At 49.9% G+C, this 21,724-nt stretch overlaps 1 protein-coding gene across 14 annotated transcripts in view; it reads left to right on the top strand.

Annotated features, from left to right (window-relative positions):
- Positions 1-21,724, top strand: part of LOC106751784 (bromodomain adjacent to zinc finger domain protein 2B-like) — a 208,516-nt gene that overhangs the window by 35,600 nt on the left and 151,192 nt on the right. For all 14 annotated transcript variants that reach the window (XM_014632910.1, XM_014632921.1, XM_014632922.1 and 11 more), the window contains exon 2: positions 21,397-21,504. The gene's annotated coding sequence lies outside the window, so the exon portion shown is untranslated. The remainder of the gene's footprint in view (positions 1-21,396; positions 21,505-21,724) is intronic.

The following is a 21,724-nucleotide window of genomic DNA, read 5'->3' as shown; positions in this document are numbered from 1 at the left end:
GATTCACTCCAATTATGGACACTGTTTTCCTGCTTGTACCGCTTCTCGTACCGACATGCTCCACATGGACTTGCGAAAGTCGATATGTATTCTTCCCTCGCGACGTTCGATCGCGGTTAACGAGCGGCTCGCGACTTCTCGCGGCGTTGCACAATCGGTTTTCCCGAGCGCGGGAAAAATCACGGAGTCCTCGAAACGCGAATGCTCCTATCCTCGATTACGCGAGAAACATTGCCTCTGATCAGCCCGCCGACGGTGTGTCCCTGATCCTGTTTCTCTTTTCACGCGTGATTAATGCCCTCTCTCTCTCCTTCTCTCACGCGCGCACGAAATCTTCGCCGCTCGCGCTTAGCTCGCGTTACCTGCACTTTCCTCGCGTACTTCGTATTATTTTTATCGTCACCGCGAAGACACGGATGCGTCGAGCGGCGGATCGAGGGCGAGACTTCGCGACTTCGTTTTATCGATGTTTCGCGGAAGACGAGCCGCTCGGGTCGCGCGACGTAGAAGCGAGAAATAGTAAAATCGCCGGGCATCCTCCCACCGAAGGACAATGTATAATTCATCCCCTCGCCGCGACCACGGCACGGTTCTCGAGGAAAAAAGTATTACTCGTCGTTGCGCCATCGCCACGGCGTGGTCACGTTTTTACGCGTCTGCCGAGGACGAGTCTCGTCACACCCCGGTCTCAGATAACTAATAAGTTACTAATTTCTTCTAAACCATTACTTAATTATTTACTCATTTATCAATCAGAGCTATAATGCATGTATCGTGATCCTAGCGTAAGTTGTTACATGGAGAAAAGTCATTAACGCGATACGATAGTCAGCGCCGATTGATATTAACTCTGAGAGAGAGAGAGAGAGAGAGAGAGAGAGAGAGAGAGAGTCATACATATATTTTTAATTAATCTTCATATTAAAAGGATATTTCGTGTGATGTTCCATTCCTCTAGATAATAATAATCATAACCGAGCGATATAGAAGAAAGGTGATTTAATTAATCAGCGCTAATGCGACGCCGAGCATTCGAATAAGGTTTTAAGTTCCGCGAGAGTATATCGCCCGGGCGTGAGAGCGAGCGAGCGCGCGAATCCGCCCGAGGAATTTATAATAATCAATAACCACCGGCGGCGAGAGACTAATCACTGATTATTCCGTTAAGTGAAATCCGATAGCGACTAAAATGGACACCGTCCGTCCGTCGAACGTCCATTTTGCGCCACGTTATGCGCGTTAAATAAAGACCGATAATACATAGATGCGACGGCCGGGGGGGAGGAATAATCGATGGATTCGAAAAATTTTTCACTTCTCCGCTCAGCATCGTCCCTCCTCCCCCCCCGGGAGAGCGGCCCCCCGCTGCGGGGAGATTCGTCACCGTCTCGTCCTCGTCGACGGCAAAAACCGTCTTCGTAGCGGCGACTGGTTTTTTCCTCGTCGAGACATGACGCGTGTTACCGGATCTTTTAAGAAGATCGACACTTATCACACGTCACGTATATGTGTGCGAAATTACCAGTCGTGATTCTACGGAAGGTTAGAGCCGGTGATCGCAGAGAGATATCAATTAATTTTCGGAAGGTAACGACAACGCACACGTGTATACACGCCTCGAAATTCCTTCTCGTCGATTCTCTCGCCGACTTTGAGATCTAACGAGCTCCCCTCGTCTACCATAGGGCAGGGGGGGGGGAGCCGCTTTTCTCAGTCCTATTTTTCCCGACGCGCACGTCATCATCGCGCGCGCGCGCATTATCGTAATTATTACGTGTTGTGGAGCGCGACAATCAACCAGAAATTGTATTTCTCGAGTCGCGCGCATCTCCCCTCTCCCTCTTTTCCTCCCCCCCCCTCTCTCGCGACGGGTGGGGAAATGTCCCCGTGCGTGCGTTCACTCGCAACCACACACGGTTACACGCGCGCACACACGCGCACCCGCATACCTATATTAAATTATACGCTCGCGCGTGTATAATTTGAGCCTTCTTAATTTCACCTCGCCTATCGCCTCGCTTTAATTCCACCGCGAAATACATGTACAGCACAATGTATATCCGGGGGTAATAACGCGTAATTCGATATTAAGACATAATTTCTCGCCATAATAATTCGCGCGTATAAATATTAATGAGGCCTAGAGAGAGGCCGCGATTCAGCGATAATGCCTCGGGAGTAAAGCTGTGCGTGAAAAAAAAGGGAGGAGGAAGAGAAAGAGGAAAAATGGGAGAAATGAGAGGAGGAGGAGGAGGAGGAGAGAGAGAGAGAGAGAGAGAGGAAAAGCTATATATATATATATACATACACACACGTAAACCCGACATTGTCGATTTAACAGGGGGCTCCTCTCACTCGCGCACCTCGCGAGGAGAAGCTATCCGCGTTCGAGAACCTGATTGGCACGTAAGCCCAATTACACAGGAGGAAAAATCATCTCTCCTCTCTCTCTTGGCGAGTCGGACGCGCGCGAAAACGCACGGTGGTGATGGTGTTGCCATCGGAATTATCGTATTTATCATAATTACAGTGCATCGCCGCTAATTCGCTAAACGGCACGTTGGCGCGAAGCGCAAGCGCGACGCTTATTACCATCGTAGAAATTGGGCGAGTGCGCGCGATAAGCGTGTTTGTGAGCTCGTTAAATATGCAAATTTTTTGTCGGAAATTCGATATATCCCCCGTCTTGCTCTCGCGCGCCGACGTCACCGCGTCAAGGCTCGCCGACCTGAGACACAGAACTGGCGGGTCGCGACATGGACGTGACGTATTTCCGGCCGTAACAGGCCGCACGCTTCGACGCACCGAAAGCTGGGCGAAAACTCTCGACGCGTCCAGCCGATCAGGACGTAACATTACATTCTATCATTAGGTCGTTACAAAAGTCCTGTCAGTTTCTCAATCGCAAATTCCGGACCACCAAAGGCCGGTAGAAAATCAACTGCAGAAAAACACATACAAGAAACTGACGGAACTCTTGCGACAACCTTAATATTCTCTTCGTCGACTCGGACAGAGAGCTCGCTGCGCCTGCCTACGTAGACGACGTGGACGCAAAAATGTCGCGACCTGCGTTCCGCGCCTGACGTATGGATGGGCCTTTGCGGGACGCGTTAACGGTCCAGATAACATCGCTCCACCGATACGTTTTCCCGGCCGACGAAGAAGAATCCGGCGGTGAGTCTTCGAATGTCGCGCGTTTGGCTCGTCCGCTCGCGCGAAAACGCCTCTTGTCCTTCCGCCAGGGAATTTTGCCGACGATGCCGCGCCCGTTGCATACCGCGCGCACGAGACAACGGCATTCCGATATTTCCCTGCGAGTCGGCGAGTAGCGGCGGGGCGTCATATCTTAATGACAATTTTTCGAGCCGGCTAATTGGTCGAAACAAAGGTTAATGGGGTCTTGATACAAAGTCCGGGTTGCGTTCGCGCCGGCGGAAGGCAACGAAATTACATTAAATAAGCGGGGCGGAGCGGCGGCGATGTTAACGTGCGCGCGGCTCCCAGTAATTTCGCACGAAACTGGCGAGAGTTTCTGGCTGCCGTATCTCGTTCGGGAGCCATTTTCGCGTTGCTTCGTTTCGTCGTCTCTTTGGCATCGCCTTTGGCGCTCTCCTGCCCGCCTCTCCCGGCCCGATTCCTCCCTCTTCGCCTCGCTTCTCCGCCTCTCCTCCTCGTCGTCGGCCGCGAGCGAGCGAGCGAACGAGCCCGTTCTTTGTCCGTCTTTCTCGCCGGCGAACTGCAGGTGTCTGCGGGCCCCTCTCGCTCGCTCGCTCGCTTTCTTTCTCCTTCTCTCGCTCGAGCCTCGCTTTTGCTCTCCCGCTGAGAGCGGCACGACGAGAATGACGCGAAGAATGGCGGGAGGGAAGGTGAGAACGACGAAGGCGAGGGGCGGAAGGCGCTCCGGGCAAAAACGCGCGCGCGGAGACGACGACGACGGCGGCGGTGTCGTTGCTCGTGGGCCCAGGAACGCCGATACGAGCCGCAGGGTTCCGCCCCGCTCGTCGTCCCCCGTCGACTTGTTCTCGCGGAGGAACGATCGGACGGACACACATCCAGCGTACTCGAGCGAGCTCTCTGCGTCTCGCTCGCCGTGCCGAAAACACCCGAGATCGGCCGCGCCGCCAACACGAGGAAGAAAGGACATCGCGTGCTCGCATTCTCACGACGTATTTGAGAAAACATTTCTTCGAACCCGATCGGGATTCAGTTCGCTCTCCCGAAATAATTACGGGTTCTGCTTGGAAAATCTACGCGGGCTCCGCTTGGAAATGTAATGTCTCAAACGTGCGATTCTAAACGGCGAATGTAAAATGTATCCTATTTGGTCACTGCCAATGTTTTCCTAAACAAATTTTTTTCCGCTTTCGTTTTACACTACGATTGAACGAGATATACGAAACGTTTTAAATATTTGTATTTTACAAATATACACGCACACACACAACATACACGCGCGCACATAAGCGAAGGAAAAGAACGAAAGGGCATCGCGTTCATGTTTTTATGACATATTTAGGGAACGTGTAGAAAATTTCTTGCGATTTAATTGGGATTCAGTTGAATTTCCCAACATAATTATGGATTCTATTTGGAAAATCCACGCAGGTTCTGGTTAGATATGTAATGTTTCAAACACGCTATTCCACGTGGAAAACATAAAAATACACATCTGTTTGATCATCGCCAATGTTTTCTCCGAAATTTGTCCCGGCTTTCGTTTTACTATGATTGAACAAAATGTTCGAGACTCCGACACTTTCAGTATTTACACTTTACAAGTGCGCGCACACGCGCTATTAAGTACAGCAACGTTATAAACACAATCCTCACTCCCTAATTTGATATCCAATCAAATTGTCACTCAACTTTGGTAGATGACAGTCGCAAGCGGCACAAAGCAAGCTGCAGCGCACAGCCAATCAACATCGTAGAAAAGAGACTTCATCCTGTGTTCGGAATAAAAATTCCCAATTGGTATCGTAGTGGGGTAATGTATTTTGGGACAACTTTGAGTATTCTAATCGCGGAATTTACGTTGTATCTGGGAGAATAATTCATAGTTTTATATTAAACGAAATCTTTAAACGAAGCCTCAAACGAGCCTTTCGAGCACGGGGTTCGATCGTCTCGCGCGTAAAAACGGATTAGTTCATCGTATGTCCAATATCACCCATTAGATAACACTCGTCGTCGTGTCCGGTGAGATTCGCACGGAAACAATGGTTAAGTGATGGAAACACGTGGATATCGGCGGCTTTATTGTTTATCGCGATGATCATTAGTACGAAATACGACCGTAACGCCGAGGGGTTAAGCACTCGGCGCGCTGACCCCTCGCGTGCTGTAACAGTGCGTCGTGTGTGTCCGCACACACCGACGTGCGTGCGTGGCAGAGAAAAAAAGAAACATTAGTTAATCTCCCATTAAACTTACGGTCGTTTTCGGCTGTATTTTCCGGGGTTTTCCGCCACAAAGAACTATCCACGATATAACGCCAGGTTATTATTATTATGCCATTAGTTGTTTATTTATTAAAGTTATTTCCTTTTCATCGCCATCACAGTACACGCTGTACCAGCATTTTTACCACGGAAATGACTTTTCTGATCATAATTATTTCCATTCATAACGAGTGAGATTTCATCGTGAGAAATTCAACCGCGAGATTTCCGCCGGAAAACGCACATGTCGGTTCTTTGTGTTTGTCAGGGGGGGGGGGGTCAAAATTCGTATCGCCCCGATAAGAGTGATTCGATCGAGTGGGAGAGGAGGATGCGATAGCTCCGACCGCGGCCGATCAATTTGTTATTGCGATGCGTTTTACCCCCCGTGCGTGCGAGCGGGACGAGACGAAGTTGAATCCCGATCCGTTATTCTGTCTATTTAAGCAGTGAAAATAACGTCGCGCGCTTTCGAGCTGCCGTCGCCCCGCGAAAAATCGTCGTCGCGATGCTTTTTAACGACGCGGTTGCGCGAGAAGCGGTGCGCGCTGTTACATCGATTACGATAAACGAACGTTTCCTCGTGATTGCCCGAGGCGTAATCAGTGGCCGGCGCGGAAATAATTCAGGTCCGGTTAATTCATTGATACGCTCGATTTTCAAGAGCGAGATTAAATTACCGGGCGGGTGAAACGCGAGTAGTAGGAAAATTCGCGAAGCGCTCATTTTTTACTTTCGTTTTCGGGACTTGATATTTCCAAGGGAAATCAACCATTGCCGGCGCCCCGCAGCTGCCCCGGCGTATTTTTAACATCGGCCACGCGACGAATTGCGACGCGAATATTTTATAAGCGTCGGAAGTTTAACCAACACGGTGCGGAATGGATATTTCATAATACGTCCGTTACACACGAAGTCGCGCGATCGGCGTGCATTGGCCACGACGTAATAAATATTTTAGGAACGGTGCTGCGCGCGTTTCGAAATGAGAGCGCAAAGTGCTGCGCATTTTCGAGCGGCGCGCTCAACCCGGCGGCTCGGCTCGCAAAAACATAAATCCGTGTAATCGGTAAATAAGTGAAACACGTCGACTGCACACGTTAACGCCATAAATAAATAATATAATAATTCAGCCGCCGGATAGAGTCCGTGAAATACCGTAGCTATCGGGATTGTCGGGTCACCTCGCCGTTGCGAAACGAAAAATTAAAAAAAATAAAATTGTGTGTGTGCGTGTGTGTGTGTCTGTGTAAACGAATAGACCGGTAAACGCGACGAATTTCGGAAAGAATTATGTTCGGCACGCGCGGCAGTAATTTTCCGAGTGGCGCGACAGCTCCGGCGCGCCATAAACTTCGCATAATTTCGCAAGATTCCATCGCATCTGGACCGTGGATAAATTATAGCCGGATCGGATGGAATTCTGCGTGCGTGTTCGGCCCGCGATATCGAAAAAAAAAGGGGTATGAAGAACCGACTTTTTTGAACGATCAACAATATGCGCAAGCGTGCGTCACCGACCATCGGCAAACGATTCCCTTTTTCAGTCGACTTCTGCGGTTTGCACAATTTCTTCGCGTCTCTTCTGGAATGTTATGTACAGCCAGCATTACGCACATTGTATCGTTCCCTTTAACTTTCTAACGTTACCAAATTTTTCACCTCTCACGCATATACGTAAGGTCGAAACTACTATAATTAGAGACCGTTATACAAATCCGCCATTGTGATTACCTCGGCGATTTTCCGTACGATTTTTATACGCGTTCACACGTAGGGAAAATTGCGTAATTCCCCATCCAGGGAACAGCGTACATGACGCTGACTGTACGCCGCGATTGCGGAGCGTACGGATGGATGGCGGGGGAGGAAACTGAGGGATCTTCCCTTGCGAGTGCAATTGCAAGCTTCGGGAAACGCGTTCGGTGATTGCGTCGTAACGTTGACGCGATGACTGTTTTAAAACGCCGATTGAGATTTCAGGCTTCTTCGTAATTCACGCGATACTCCACCCTCGGCGCACCTAATCGCTCTCCCCGTCATATCCCACGACGGATCCAGTTCCATCGGGCCGCTATGGGGCGGAAAGGGATATCTCCGCTCGCTACCGCGAGAGAGGCGAGTGATTAATGGTGTATTGTGATGCAACGCTCGCGATGTTCTTTCGATCCGCCGTCGAAATCGCGCGATATCGACTCCGGCGGACTTAGAGCTACACGCCTATCCACCCACCCATCCGCCAACCCACCTACCCATCCACCTATCTATCCACCTACCTACCTACCTACATGCGCGATAAACGATATACGCCCCGAAGCGCACCCGCCGGATTTATTTACACGCCCGAAATTGCAAATACACGACGTCGATGGGAAATGGTAATTTGCGCGCGCGCGGTCAAATCCACTTTCGCGCCCAAGTATAATATTAATTTTACGCTTCCCTTTATTTTACCGATGGTCAACGGTCGTATTTTTCGCCCCTCGCGGCTCGACGGAAAGCTGAAATTTTATCAAATGCGGATACAACGACGGAATTTTTCGCGATTATCGGACGACACCTCGCGTTTCATTCGTGTGTAATCGATACATTTGCCGCCGTGTTGTTGCCTTTATTGGTATTTACTAAAACAATAATGACGACGATAATAATAGTAATAATAATAATAGTAAAGCATTACACGCCGGGCAAACGAAACGCAGAAGCACACACGGCGCGGAATGCGATTGTCGCTCAAAATGGATTTCGCGACGTGTCGGCGAACAGCGCGAAGCTCTCGTCTGGCTTGATTTTCCCGCGCTTCGTGTCTTTGTAACTCGCGTGATCGATACCTCGACGCGCATTCCGCCATTATGCCGGCCACCGGGCGTCGATTGGACGCGCCGTACATAATTTGCGACGTGAAACCTCGCACACAATTCAGTTATACGCTGCGTTTATGCAGCGTCTAACGGGTGTCCCGGCGACAATTCGTCATTGCCGGGCGCTCGTATGCACGCACGGCACTCACGAGTGTCGTTCGGTTATTTGTGGCGCCGTCGCCGACGACTCGGAGGAGATTCCTCGCTCCTTCGCCGCGCGCGCCGAGAGAGAACAGCGTCCGCAGGAAATCGTCCTCGTCGTAACGGTATGTCGCTTTTCATTCCACAGACGATGCGGCGCAGAGTCGCGTACCTGATCGTCACGCGAGAGAATAATTATACTAATAACGTATATACGTCTTATAAAAAGAGAGAGAGGGAGGGCAGGATCTCGCGAGAAAGTGGACGTTGTCTCGTCGCTTTACAGTTTTTTCCAATTCCACGTTACTCTCGATTAATCTGCAATCAGGCACACGCTTCTATCTGGCGGCGATGCGCGCACTGAAAAAAGAACTTCGCGATAAATACGGAAATTCTGCTGAATATCTGCCGACGGAATATTTCATTATTGCAACCAAATGATTTAGTTCCACGCACTGTACATACAGTACTGTAATTCCGTGTATTGTACATTCAGTGCACGGAAGTAAGGTTACTTGGTTGCGGCAATCGGATGTCCGATCGGCAGATATTCGCCAGGTTTCAGTAGTCCTTACCAAATCCTTTTCCCAGCGCGCGCATCGGTGGGACGTCGCGGTCGGAAGACGGTTATTCAGGCCGGGAGGAATATTGCGCGAGTTATTGACAGCTATTTTAACCGACAAATCACTTTTCCACGTTAGTTCGCCACCTGCGACACGCGCGCTTCGTCCGCCGAATGTCGCTGAACTCGCGTACGTAACGGTTTTACACTCGCAGGCGCGCGCGCGAACCCAAGTTTGCTTTCGCGTTTATCACCTGACTCAGCAGCGACGACCGTCGGTACTTTGTCACGTGGAACAAGGTTACTCGTTACTTGATGCGAAGACCGCGGAAACTCCAAGCCGGGGGCGCGATTATCTCCTCGTTCGTCGCGGAACCGACCGACCCCGTGCGTGCGACTTGGCTTCCTCCCGCGAGAAATCTCTCTGGGAGAAAAGCTCAGAGGGAAAGGGAAGCCCCATGCAAGTATCTCGCGGAAATGACGACATTATTATTTTTTATTTGACTCCTAAGAAATATACGATCTACCCAGAAATGGACACTCAGTATAAGTTTTGTAGCGAATTATGACCTGAGTTAGCAGTATTTAAGGTTCTCCTCAAGTTTCTCCTCGAATTAAACCACTGTTAAATATTGGCAATCAAAAAAGCGGCATTTAGCGTACAGCCGACGCGAAATTAGTCGGAAGGGGGGGGGGCGTCTCGATTAACACCGTGAGGACTTTCTCGCTCGTTGAATAATGAACGCGACTCGGCCGACACGTGTCGTTTTCACGCACGCCGAGACCATCCCGGCGAGCTGTTGAGACGCGCAGTCTATAGCGTTCCGTTCGATTATTTATGGCCACGCACTCGCCGTCGCACAGCCCGAGCTGTGTGGAAGGTGAAGGGTTAAGAAGGTGTGTGAAGAGGAGTGAGGGAGAGAGAGAGAGAGAGAGAGAGAGAGAGAGAGAGAGAGAGAGACAGCGCATACAGCATTTCGAAGATGTCGCTTTCTTCACAGTTCGAGCAAGCGTGAGTCCGCGGTCGAACTGTCGATCAAAGCCCCTCTAAAAACGAGTGTGAGTCCAAGGAGAGGGAGAGAGAGAGAGATCCGACGTGCCTTCGGTCGTTCGTTTGTGCTCTGTGATGAAAACTCGCGATTAATTCGCGTGGCGAGTTCGTTGGATTCCTCGAGTCCATCATCCGGGCGTGCACGCGCGTCTAACGGGTGTCCCGCTCGGGAAGACGCCTTCTCTCTACCTCGGGGTAGGTCATTCGGTTATTTATGGCCTCGTACTCGCAGCAGCAGCAGGGAGGGTTCGCTCGCGACGAAGGAAGAGGGTGGCGTTTTCAGGGAGACGGCGAACCGACTCGTAGCCGTGTGAGCTCCGGTGCAGGAGGGAAAGACAGAAGGGTAGGAGCGGGCCGGAGGGAAGGGTAAGAGCGAGAGGGAGGGAGAGAGAAAGAAAATGACAGACTAACGGCGGAGGGAGCCGGCCAAGCTTGTGCGCGGCGCGTGTAGCGAAGTCTGTAAAGGACTGCTTTATTGATCTCACAGTTCGAGCCCGCTAGGATACCGATATAGTCGCCGAACGGTACCGATAACAGTCCGGGTCTTCGGATGGAAAGGGGGGAGGGCTCTTTTCAGGTTATCTACGATCTCAAAACCGCGCTGCGCGCCCTGCGCGTCGTTTTTTTTAACTCGCCGCGCGGACGCAACGCGCGGATTCCGTCGCTCGAGGGTTCTTCTCGGTGACGTCACGACGCGCTTGCATGTCGTTGCCGATAATACAATACATCTCGTAATGCGATGTGTTACAAAGCAACACCCGATCGGATACGCTTCTGCTCGGCCGGGTGAAACGCCTCGGCACATTTTCCCCGCATTCTCGCTCTCACTCTCTCCCTATCTGTTTCTCTCTCTTTCTTCCCCCCCAACAGAGCACCCGCTACACCTCTCGACATTCCCCGTGCCATTTGCCGAATGCGACTTCATTACTCGCCGGCGAATCAAGCTTCCTTCGATGCAACGATGAATAAACGCGCGAACTCTCTCTCTCTCTCGGCTCGTCCCGCTCCGTCCAGCTCCTCGGCCAATCTTCCCGACAATAGAACGCGGAGAGAGGAGAGACGGAAGGAGGAAGAGGCGCGGTTGTTGAACGAAGGGAGAGGATTTCCATCCCGAGCGTTACTTCGCGGCGAAATTCCAAGCGCGTCCACCACAATAGACGCGTCTCGCGCGTGCGTTTCGTCGAAGCCGAGGCGCGCCTCGCGCCCGTGAATAACGGGATCACGCTAGATACGCACTTAGCTTGGGGTTCGCTCTCGGGTCAGCGGTCGGGCGCAATCAGAATGTCGGCCGCGGTCAATAAGAAGGGGTGGCGCACGCGGAACACGGGAGGGGGCCGACGACGGGGAGAAAGACGGGATCTTTGATCGGCCGGCCGATAAAACTGGCCTGGAACAAACCGTCCTGCGAATTCTGTTTCGATACGAGAGCGAATCTCCCGACGTGAGTCGGACGTGAGATCGCTCGTGAGTCACGCCGCGAGAGATAGCGGAGTCGCTTGTGGAAAGAGAAAGGGGGGGGGGGTGCTCCAACGTCAAAGTCGCAGTCGGAAACTTCGAGATGGGAAACACGCAGAGATACTTATCTATTGTCCGAAATTCAGAATTTTGTCACGTAACGTTGTGACATTAACGCGTTCATTAAGACGTCTTCGACGTTGCCTCTTACGAGAGGAAGCCGCACCTTGATTTCTCTCGTGTCCAATTCCGGGGAAAACGGCGAAAATATTCCCCCCTGCGGACTTGATGTAATTTAACACTTGGTGTCAAGAAAAACAAATATTGCCGATATAACCTTCTCTTGTAATGTATATACATTTTTTGCGGAACACTTGAAAGTAATGGTTTAAAGCGCGTCGCACAGGCCAGGCAGCGTTAAAGCGACTCCCGCGTCCCGGGAGTATCGGAACGACAAAGTTGACGCGCGAGCAACCAGGGTCGCTGGGATTCCAGTAATTTTTGCGTGATTACCCGAGATCCGCCATTAGAGGCGCGATCGCAGTTTAAGGCCGACCTTAACTGCGAGCCGTGGGACGGTGCGTGAGTCGTGCGGTGTCGTCAGAACATGCACCTCGCGCCGCAATCTGCGCTGCCGGGCTTCGCCGATGTGATTTCAGCCGCCCCCTCCTCCATCCCCCCTCCCCCTATTTACCTCGCGGATACGTCGCGCACGTGTCACACGCGCAATCCATCCAGGGGTGAAAACGGCCCTCCATCTGTTCGCAATAAATCCGGGGTTTAACGAGTCGAGCGGAGTGTCACCGGAGTGAGAAAGTCGCGGAAAGTCGTAGCTCCGCAAGCCCGAAACACTATTGTGGCCGTGTATGGACAGCAAAACGATTCGTTAAGAATATTAATTGTCATTCGCTGGATTATCTCGCTGCAAATTAGTTTGCTGTAAGAACAAATTAGTAAATGTAGAAAAGCACTATTTTATTCTATAACAGCAAATTAACCCTTCCTGACCTGAATTTATTTTTGCAAGTGAAGAAAAATTTTTCTTTCAATTTATTTTGTCTTTGGGCACGGCAAGGGTTACAGTGAGGGAACTTAAAAATGAGTGATCACAATTGGAATCAGCCGGGCAGAAGGGTTAATGCGTCTTATATAGTAAAAAATTTTGTGTTAAACTTAACACATCTCACGTGTCCCAAGCGTCAACAAATTTTTGTATCATTATAATTGTATATACTGTGTTATTGTAATTTGCTCAAGATAAATATGTTAAAAAGTGACATAAATATTATGTCGAAAATTAGCACAAAATTAATCCGTAACATATCGACATTGAAGTATAAAATGTGATATTTTAACATTTACACATATTGAAAATCGATTGAACAAAATATATAATATAAGCGTGATGTATTAAATTAATACGCGGATATGTTAAAAATTTAACACACAAATTTTGACAAGGACCAATTTTAACACACACGCAAAATATTTTTTATTATAAGAATAAATTCGCTCAGCAAAATATTTTCTATCGATGACAAAACTATTTCTGCCCTAATTACATATAGTTTGCTAATTTGGTGGCGCCAACTAAATTTGATCGCTACTGCAACAAATATGCAGTAGCACCGATGTATGATTTCGCTACAACAGCAACATTTTTCTCCAAGTAGGTTTGTTCGTTTCAATCAAATTAGATTGCACTGTTTGCCTATAGAATAAAACAAATGTATCATCTAACATTAAAGAGAAAAGAAACAAAGTTCCAATGCTGCACTGATTCACTCGACCCTTTAATGGCTGAGTTTTTTTATAATATCACAGTTTAGTTTTGTAATAATATCATAAATTTAATTCATGGTAGAACGAACTTAGTAGACATAAAATATTTTTCCACTTTTCTCCTATCATCTAAACTACTCCTACATGTACAAAGCCACCCTTCAAAGTTAATTTCAGCCCTTATATTAGAAGCAGTTGTACCATGATTTCATAATTTTTACTCATAGATTACTGATTATTTAATGTTATTCTGCAAAAAATACATTCATACGATGATTCAGATTCATTTGTTATTTTGTTTTCTTTTCCAACGATAATTTTCGACTTATTACCACCGCTAGGAGTGGTATTTTGCAGACTTTTTTTATATATAATCTCGAATTCATTTTAAAACAATTACATGAACTGAATTTAAACAAAATAATTCTGCCCCGAAGTTGTGCTCATTTTTCCTTTTTCGTGATTTCGGCGCTTTTTGAAAAGGCGTGCAACCGAAAGAGTGCAGCCTTCAGGCTCAGCAATTTTTTCGCGATTAATTTCATCGTTCTTCTTTAAAATGAGATCTTAATGAAGGTGATACAATAATTTTTATGATTTTTTACAAATATTAATACATATGTGCACTACTGGCCATCAAAGGGTTAAATCGAATGGGCTTATTATATATATTGATTATATATTGACAGGCCCGAATTCATAACGATGATGTATTTTGCAGCTACCGAAAAAGCAATACACGTGTATTTTAACGAAAACAGCCGACTACGGAGGAATAAATTAGCACGGTCATTTAGCTTTCGCTGTGTCACGATTTATTTACAAGTCGACTCACTCGTTCGAGATTTATTTACGCATGCGTCTTGTAAAAAGAGGGGCGGAACACGCGAGTCGCGTAACCACGGAATTATGATCGTTCAGCACCATTATTCTATAATTTTTAACATATCACGGAGAAAAAGAATTTGCTGTCACAGCGTATCTTATGCTGTCGCAGCAAAATCCGCCAGTTATTATGTGGACAGCGAAACGATTTGTTAAAAATACTAATTGCCATTTACTGAATCATTTTGCTGAATCTGCACATTATTTTGCTGTAAGAAATTAATAAATGTAGGAAAACACTATTTCGTCCTAATTGCAAATTAACTTGTCCTAAGGGCGGCTTCGCTCCGCAGAAGATTTTCTATCCCGGCAACAAGACTGTTTCTGCTCGAATTACGAATAATTTGTTAATTCGATTATGCCAATTAAATTTCATCGTTATCGTAACGAATATGCGGTAGCAACGATATAGTTTCGCTGGAACGGCGAAATTGTTTTTCTTCGTGTATGCGTGATCGCAGAAAAGAGCTGCACAGCGATACATCAACGATGACGAAATTTTCGTTACGATTCATAGAATAAAGGTAAGCAGCGCGTCATTCGTTTCACCAGCTTACCGGATAATGCTTGCAGTATATAAGTATCTATCAACGCCGATATCTTTGATATATTTTCGCTGACAGCTCCGATGTGTTATCTTGACAGGATCTCAACTATTTGAAATAAAAATATTCGCTCTTACGATATCGCGATTTATTTGTAAATTTACTCGCTCGGGGTTTATTTACGGCGCGGTCTTCGCAGAACGAAGAGGAGAAACGCGCGAGTCGCTGTGAGATCACGATCGCCCAAATAACGCGCGTTCTCGCGTTTTCTCAACTCTTACCGGATAATACTTGCAGCGCACACCCATCAACGCCGAACTGTCGATATCTTTCCGCTGATAGCGCAGATTCCGATGCGATATCTTGAGCGGTGAGCTATTTAAAATAAAAATATTCGTTCGACAGACCTGACGTGCAATCGACGTACCGCGCGCTTCATTGCGTATCGGCGGCGGTACATTTTTTTTCTTGTTTTTTTTTTTTTTCACCGCGGCATCAGCGGGTTCACGGAGTCACGATAACCCCGTTTGCGTTCTGGGTCAGCAATTTGATCGATGAGTATCGCGATTTACTTCACCGGGGTGTTTGTTGTTTAAGCAGATAGAGAGAAATCATCTGCTATGATAACGAGATCCGTGGAAGGGATTTCCCGGTTCCGGTAACGCCTAAGTGCACGGATCAATTTGTGTCACGACGGTGTCGGAGAACGATCGTCGACGGGAGAGAGCCGGAGCAATGAAATAATCCCCGTTCGCAGGAAACCGGCCCGACTGCTCGCAGTTTTCTTTGCGACGAAAGGGAGACAGCAGCGGCCGATTCGAGCATTTGCGCAAATGATCGTTCACAGGCGGCGAAAGACGATAAGTAAAGGAAGAAAAAGGATGTCGCGTTGAAAGGCGAGAAGGGGGGAAAATATCGAAATATCTCGGTGATATCACTGTTAGTCGTGCGACTCGCGCGTTGCTGACGCGATAATAGAGACCGAGCGTGCGCTCGTTCATTTCGCGTCATGGTCAGAGTCTCCGAGGGTCAAAGACATCGGACCCGGTGAACACCCGCTGAGAGTGCGAGGAGCGGTGCGCCGAGCGTCGAAAACGTGTTTGGCGACGCGGATCGCGACGTCTCGCGGATCGCTTCTCCGTCTGAAAATCTCCTCTTCTCGGCGCCTCCGACGTAGTCTCAGACCGCGTCCGGTCGCAGTTACTCCTCCCGTCGGTGAATAAACGGTCTTCTTCTCGTTCGAGACGACGAATGCAGATCATAGTTTCGTGTTTCACGACACTCGACGCGTTCCTTCGGTCATTCATTAGCCGGCCGTGTTCCCCGAGCGAAAGGGAAGGCGGGTGATTCCGTATCGGAGCTCGGCTAAATCTGCACACTCCGCCCGATTTTCAGCTCGCCTAGCGCTGTATCCCCCTTACGTCTTCCCCCGCGCGAGGCTCAGCAACGTGTGACGCGTGAACTTGTTTCCAATAGCTTCCCCACGTCACCCGTGACGCTACTGTTGATTGGGTTTTTCCTTTTCCAAGCGGTGGCACCCGCTGATAGACCTAATCGACCGATGGCTGAAACGGTCTTTTGCGTTATTCAAACGTATAAGGAATGAAATGATCAAGTAAACGAAGAACCGACATTCAGTCCGACTTTCGGGATCGTTTACGGACGAAATTAGAAACATCGAGCTGTATATTGCGCGCAATGAGCCGCATAAGACGCGGTAAAGGTTACGGCTGTTTTCCATCACATGCTCGGTACATCGGGTCTCTCTCTCTCTCTTGGATATACGAGACGATGCGCCGTTAGACATGCAGTGCGATAAAAATAAGTTACGGGATATTTCGTCTCCTCCCGCGCGAAAGGAAAGTTTGTCGTTATTATCATAACGCTCGACTTCAATGTCACTGGAGCAAATCGATACTCCCGCGCTTACTCGCGTAAGAGAAACGTAGGGGTAACGCGCGAAGAAGAAGAGGGAGAGGAGGAGATATCCCGGTATTTATACGGGGTGAAATCACGATACCGGATATTGAAAAACTTACCTCCGCGTAACTTCGGCCTCTAATTGGAATCGTCATGTTTTCACTCTCGTTTGGTATCGGCGTTTTCCACGCGATATCCGCTTTTATCTCCCGACTGCCATTACATTAATTTAACGCGCGCTAAGGAAGGTCGACCCGCTCTCGAACAGCCCGGAACTGTTTGAGCCACGAGACGAGAATCGCGATTTCAGCCATTGTTGCGAATAATAATGCGCGAAATCCCAGGTAAATTAAAACACGTGTCGGTGCGCGCGCGCACACGTACGCAGGTACCAATTAAATAGCAATGCAAGGATTAATGCAATCGAAGAGCGCCAATTAGAAATTAATTTGCAAAACTAGCGGACGTAGGAATAACGGCAGAAATTGATTTCTCGAAAACGAAACACGTTTATTTATAGCCCGTGGACTAGAAAAACGTTTGCAATTGAGTATCTTTTTTTTATTTTTATTATTCGCAGAATTGTAAATGCATTTCTCGCGCGACCGAATAAATTGAACGGATGGCAATTGCTTTGACGTGAAACTACATATAACGCAAGTGTACACAGTAAATACGGCACGCTTTATGCCGGACCATTATGGAAAAAAAAGGGCGAGAAAAAAACAAAACAAATGAAACGATTTTTTTTTTTATCACACGACGTATATTTTTCGCGGGACACGTGGTGGAGAGATCGATCGAGTTAATGAACGGTTCTCGAGTACTCTAATTCGCGCGGCTCGCCCGGCGTAAAATGAATGAAGTCTCATTCACAGGCTTGTGTAGTCGCGATTTAGCGTCATTTCACGAAGCGTTGTGTGTGGGTGTGTGTGTATGTGTGTACATTGACAATTTGATATATCTCTCGGAGTGCGCGCGGCCGCACACCCGCTCGGTTTGACATCCGCGTCTTGCAGTTAGCGGTTTCTTCGTTGCAAATATTATTGTGGTGTATCGATACGTGTTACGCTGTTGCGACGGTTTAAAATCGATAGTTAGGCTCCTGCGTACACCACGTGTGCCACGCACACGCGTAGACACCACGGGAGCGACGCGTTGCGTCTCCCCGTGTGCGTGTGCATGTAAAACCGGCCATTATTATGAGTAAATAACGATCTGGCCGATGTATATACGAAGCGTTGCGCGAGCAATACGTAACTATCGATCGTACATAACCATATTCATTCATAAGGTACGCAGCAACGGGCATCGACGGTGGCAGCGGCGGCTGCTGCTACAGCAGCAGAAACGAAATGTCTCGTGGGTAATACGAATTCCTGGCGTTATTTATCATTGTCCAGTTTTCATATTTTCGCAACGATTTATGTCGCTTAACGCACACCTTCCCGCATAAATAACGATCGATATTCGCATAAGCAAATAACGCCGATAATGCACGGAACACGTGCCCGCGGTGATCGCTTGTATTATTCATGATACATCATTGCAACTTGTTAAATGTGACCCTCGGCGACGTTTAAAAAACGAAAAACTCAACGGAGAGCTGATATTTTTGTGAAGAAGGTTACGTTGATTTGCGAACGTCGTTGCGCACCGCGCGCGATTTAATACACAATCTGCGATAATACGAGAAATACAGAGAAGGATCGGCGCGGTGGGATCGAAATTTCGGATTGTTACTCGCGTCTTCTCGTCTCAAGATCGAGATGTGCGTGCAAGGATCGAAGAGCCCACGTTATTGTGCGTTCGTTGAGAAACTCCTCTCTCTCTCTCTCATTCTCCGACGGGGAGCTTCTTCGACGTCGGAGCCCGCGCGCATTACAAGTTCTTTGCATTCTTCGACGCTTCGCTGACTCGCCCGCCGAGAGGATCTATTCGCGCTAATTATCCAAGTCCTCCATTAAGCTCCGGGCGGAACTTACTTCGGCGACGCATCGCGCGGGCTCCCAGGTCGCCTGTCTTTCCGGTGCAACAACCCGAAATACCTCCCAGCAGCAGAACTCGTCCTCAAACGACGTCCGTCTCGAGCGCGTCGCTACGTTACGAGTGCCGCGCGTCTCCCGTCCTCCCGCCGCTCACCCTCTATCCTCCGATATACCAATTCCACCCAGTGCTTCGCGATGGAACGTGAACTCGCCTCCGCCGCTCCTCCTTCACCTCCCCGTGCTCGGTCTGTCTCGCGCATAGCGATCCGAGAGAGGACCGGCTAGCAGTGCCGCGGCGGAAGAAAGAGCGAGAGAACCGCGCGGAGGAGCGCTTGAGGGGGAGCGAGAGGGAAAGCTGGAGCGCGATAGAGAAGGAGAGGAAACTGATGGGAGAGCGAGAGAGCCCCGGAACGCGCAGGACGGAGACGGATTGATACGCGATGCGCCAGAGAGAGAGAGAGAGCAGGGTACGGCTCGGCGAAGGGAAACGGGCAGAGGGACGACGCGGAACGTGAACCGATGCGGCTGTCGCGTGAGGACGAGGCGCGGGGGGAGGTAAAAGGGCGAGTGGAGAGAGGACCCGCTCTCCGAGTGTCAGGGACGAAGGAAGAAGCGGGGTGGAGCGACGGAGAAAGAAGCGAGCGAGCGAATCGAGATAACGAGTGCAACGGAGAGACAGAGAGAGAGAGAGAGAGGGGGTGAGAGCGAAAGAAAGAGAGAGACGGTGATACGCAGAACGAGGGATGTGGGCAGATAGAAGCCGAAGAGTGGTAGCGCGTGCTCACAAACTCAACCAGCGCCTCGTCGTCGTGTTGCCTCCTCCGCTCTACCGCTGCCACCCTTCCGCCCTTCTCTCTCCGTCCCTCACCTTTCCGCCGTCGCCCTCTGTGGTGTCCGCCTAACCAACTCGTCCCCCTCGTCCCGCGCTCTCTCGCTGCCTCTAACGCCGCGCTACATCGCCGCCAGCACCCCCTCGCTGCACCCCGCCTGTCCACCCACCGGCCCGCGAAACCGCTCGTTGCCGTACCACCGAGCCACCCCACGTACCGACTCCCCCATTACCCGGCCGCCTCCAATCCTCTCCCGTCCACCCGCTCGCTTCTACCCGCCGCCCTCTCGCCGCTCGACTCCGCTTTGCGCGACTCCGCTCTCTCTCTCTCGCCACCCCCTTTCCGCTCTTCTTCCCTGCTCCGCCTCGCGACGTCACCCCCTTCGGACGAACCAGCACACCCGAAAGCCGCGCTAGCGAGCGAGCGAGCGACACGACAGCCAACTCCGCGATTATCTCTTGTCCGATCGCGTATGTCGCGCGCATGTATGCGTACGTGTATGCGCGAGAGGATGAGAACGCCGGGGGATGGGGACGCGGTGGGACGGCCAGAGGGTGAGAAAGGACGCGAACAAGAGAGAGAGAGAGAGCTCATCCGGCGGTTTAGGCGAAATATAATGGAACGGGATAGAACAGAGAGTCGTTTCCAAACAAGGGAAAAATAATCAAGACGCGCGAGTCGCGCGTCTAATCCGAGCGTTTGTACCCTTTCTCCTTTGCTTCGAGCGAGCCGTTCACGCACGACGCCGCTGAGATTCGAGGAAAGAAAATAAGGAGGAAAAAGAAAAAAGAGAGAAAGGCGGGCGAGGAGAAGGGGGAACGTCTCGCAGGATCCGAGTAGAGGAAAGAGAGAGACCTTCGCCGTCTCCGGACGGTTCTTCAAATCCGGAGAGAGGTGGAGAAACGCGCGAGAACCTCCCTCCCTCCCTCCCTTCGTCGCTCTTCTATTCTACGGATCTCCTTCGGAATCTAGCGATCAGTAATAATAGTAACGATAATAATAGACGATCCGGCGCATCGGCGGGAGAGAGAGAGAGGAGGAGGGAAAGACAGAGAGAAAGAGATTTATTATATTTCCCCGTATATACGCTTTCTCTCTATCTCTATCTATCTCCCTCTCTCTCTCTCTCTCTCACATAGATCGCGCGCTCGCGCAGCGACGATCACGAGTTCCGCGTTACCGTCGCCCTCGGCGATGCCGCCGTACTTGGCGGCGGTGCATCTGCATCGGACGGAGTTCTGGAATTTTGCGCGTTTCCGCGGGGTGGGGTGGAGGGGGGGGGGGTGAGCTGCGGGATGCGATATCGATAGCGGTTTCCAGAGAAGCGTCGTGCGCGCGCGCTTAGATCTCGCCGATATTCGGAGGAAAAAGGGACTATGTTTATATGTGTGTGTGTGTGTGTATCTGCGCGGCCGCTTTGTGCCAGCCGTCTGTGTTGCGAAATGCACCGCGCCGCGCGCGCTGCACTCCCGAGAACGCCCTTCGGCTAGGGCGAGGTTTCCCGTTTGCATGGCCGGTGATTTCGAATCGAACGCGCGCGCGCGCGCGCGCTTCGCTCCTTATATTTTGTCGGATAGGAGCGAAGAAGAGAGATTTCACGGCGAGCGGAATCGATCGCGAGCGGATAAAAGAGAGTTGCGGCTCGATCGCGGGACGATCGGAATCGGCGCGATTCTCCAGACTGTTCGGCTCTTATTGGCCCGCGTTGGCTTCGACTCGTTGCGTAGACGATGATCGGCTCGACGATAAGACATGCCGATCGTGTTATTCGCGTGATCGTGCAAATCTCTCTCTCTCTCTCTCTGTCTCATCGGCCTGATGCTTATTATCACTCGTTATCAACCGGCCGCCCGTAACCGCAATACCGCGTTGCGATCATCATCGCGTATCTGCCTGGATTTTTGTCTCACCTCGTTCCTTCCTCTCTCGTTACAGGTGAGATCGATTGAACGCGAGGCGTCGATCGACGAGGGATCCGGCACCGTCATCGATCTTGCCTCGCGCTGTCGGATATGTCGCGATGGGCCTTCAGATAGGAGACAGGTATGTGCAAAGAGTAATTAAAAGCGCGCGAACTCGTTGCGCATTGAGAGCGCGGGACTATCATAGTTCGCATTGGCGCGCAGTAAACAAATTCGAGCCTCCCTCGAATAAGAGTCTGGCCGTCTCCGACCTTCTGATAAAAAAAGAATGGCGTCTGATTTGTCGCTAGAATGTTTCTCTTTATCTATGAAGAATATCTACTGTACATCGAATTTCGGCA

Source organism: Dinoponera quadriceps, unplaced genomic scaffold, assembly GCF_001313825.1.
Source record: "Dinoponera quadriceps isolate SergipeBrazil2010 unplaced genomic scaffold, ASM131382v1 scaffold179, whole genome shotgun sequence".
Lineage (NCBI taxonomy): Eukaryota > Metazoa > Arthropoda > Insecta > Hymenoptera > Formicidae > Dinoponera > Dinoponera quadriceps.
This window is presented reverse-complemented; position numbering and strand designations above follow the sequence as displayed.